Raw genomic sequence first — 1,535 nt, 5'->3', positions numbered from 1 at the left:
ATTTTAGTAGACGGACGGCAAATTCTAGAAAAAGGTGGGATGAGGGGTTGTAGAATAAGACCCCCTGATTTCAAAAATACCCCCCTTTTTTCTAGCAACCCTATAGCTCTTATATAATTTGCTGTTAAAGTTTTCGTATAAACGATGAATAAGAAAGCAAAATAACATCAAACCTGGCGCTGCCAGACTGGAATTTTGAATAATAAAAGGGGATTTTTAATTCGGAATTATCATTTAGTAGAATTCTCCTTTCTGCGTAGGCGGCCTTTGGCCGCGCTTTAGGATTATAACCCATACCAAATAGAATTCTCCTTTTGGTGTGCAAAACTGGGGCTACCGCCCCAGTGATGTATCATTGGGAAAGGATAAGGTAACTAGAATTCCCTTTCTTTGAGGTAAACCTGTGGCTGCCGCCCCAGTGATATCTATTACGGTTATGATCAGGACTGAGACCCCTATCGACCCCAATATAAATTTTTCCAATCAGAGAAATGTACGTATTCTGCACGTGTTAAGCATTGCTTTCTTTATATGTATCGTTTTGTACAATATGGAAACACATGTTATGTGTCAGTTTGCAACCATTGCAGCGAGATCGTAAAAGCAAAATAGAGCGTAAAATTGAGAAGAAGTGAAAACTAGCAGAAAAAGTTATTGAACACAAAACTAGTAAAAAAGTGCAAGTGAATAGTTGTTGCACCGTTTTGATATTCTTCTGTAAACATTTTACTATTTATAAATCAGTTTTAAACTCTTGCTTCACACACAAGCACTTACACAGTCCAGTACATAATTAACGTTTTTATTTCCACTCATTTTACTTTTGTTTGTGCTAAACCAATTCAACAAATGGCGGCTTTTGACATTATTCTTCTTCTTCTTCTGCTAGCTAATTTCTGCTAGTAAACATTTCACTAGCAAGAATTTGCAGCTCTCCCGTGTTGTTACGCTCTCGATTCGGTGCTCTGTTGCACATTTTTTGGGTTATCATACACTTTTCCAGTAAAAATTTGCAGGTTCCAGTACAAATTAGTACTGACTATTGGTTTCTATACAAACCTATTGCAAATATGGGTGCAATTCAATGTAATTTACAAGTCAATAAAAGTTGAATAAAGTGATTTATATACAAGATAAAATAAAATAAAAGTGTGTAAAGTATTAAGTACAGTGTTATGTTCATTTATATATATGAAAGTATGTGACAAATGCACTTTTTGTTAAGGAAATCAAGTGGAACGACTTAAGAAATTTTAACAACACATAACTTATAAACAATGATATTGTTTATATTTTTTAGTTGTAATGTTTTGGAGGATACCTCCCTTAACATCCTGACCAAGTTTCATTTGTTAATTCCACCTGGTTTTCTTAAAACACAAGGTGCGGCTGTCTACTAAAGCCCATCCGTATTTTATTTTATTTTTTAACAATAATTCGCGTTTAACCATTTCACTACTTTTCTTCCTCAAAGTAAACAAGCAAACTAATCAAAATGGCTGTATTACCCGAACAGAAGGGTGCTACCACGTGTT

The sequence above is a fragment of the Rhagoletis pomonella genome, unplaced genomic scaffold (assembly GCF_013731165.1).
Source record: "Rhagoletis pomonella isolate Grant_MI unplaced genomic scaffold, Rhpom_1.0 Rhpom_scaffold_00009, whole genome shotgun sequence".
Classification (NCBI taxonomy): domain Eukaryota; kingdom Metazoa; phylum Arthropoda; class Insecta; order Diptera; family Tephritidae; genus Rhagoletis; species Rhagoletis pomonella.
This window is presented reverse-complemented; position numbering follows the sequence as displayed.